The sequence below is a fragment of the Dinoponera quadriceps genome, unplaced genomic scaffold (genome assembly GCF_001313825.1).
Source record: "Dinoponera quadriceps isolate SergipeBrazil2010 unplaced genomic scaffold, ASM131382v1 scaffold9958, whole genome shotgun sequence".
Lineage (NCBI taxonomy): Eukaryota > Metazoa > Arthropoda > Insecta > Hymenoptera > Formicidae > Dinoponera > Dinoponera quadriceps.
In genome coordinates, this window is record NW_014563724.1 from 1 (window position 1) to 426 (window position 426).

A 426-nucleotide genomic window follows, 5' to 3' on the forward strand; every position below is an offset into this window, starting at 1 on the left:
TTTTCTTGGGAAATTTATATAGGATTTCATAAAATATTTGACATACTATGAGAACAGATGTGTTATGAATAAATAACCACATGTTAACTAACTAATAGGAATACGAAAAACGGGATCGTAAAATCTATTAGCATAATTCTGTGAAAAAAGAAATTTCACAGATGATTTTTGCATATACGTTTACTTATACCAATTGTTTTCCGATCGTAAAAAATTTTGTCCGCACATTTGATCACTTTAAACAAATATAGTTATAATTATATAGTTGAAATTCGTCTAAAATCTTTCTTAAGAAACGATTTTTGTTAAAAAGGGCCCATTCTCATCTAGAAGGTAAGACAAAAGAAGGATACAGTATACAATTTGCACAGCTGGTCGATATGAATCCTTCGCATTTCTTCCACAATGAAGTGATAAGTGCGGGTC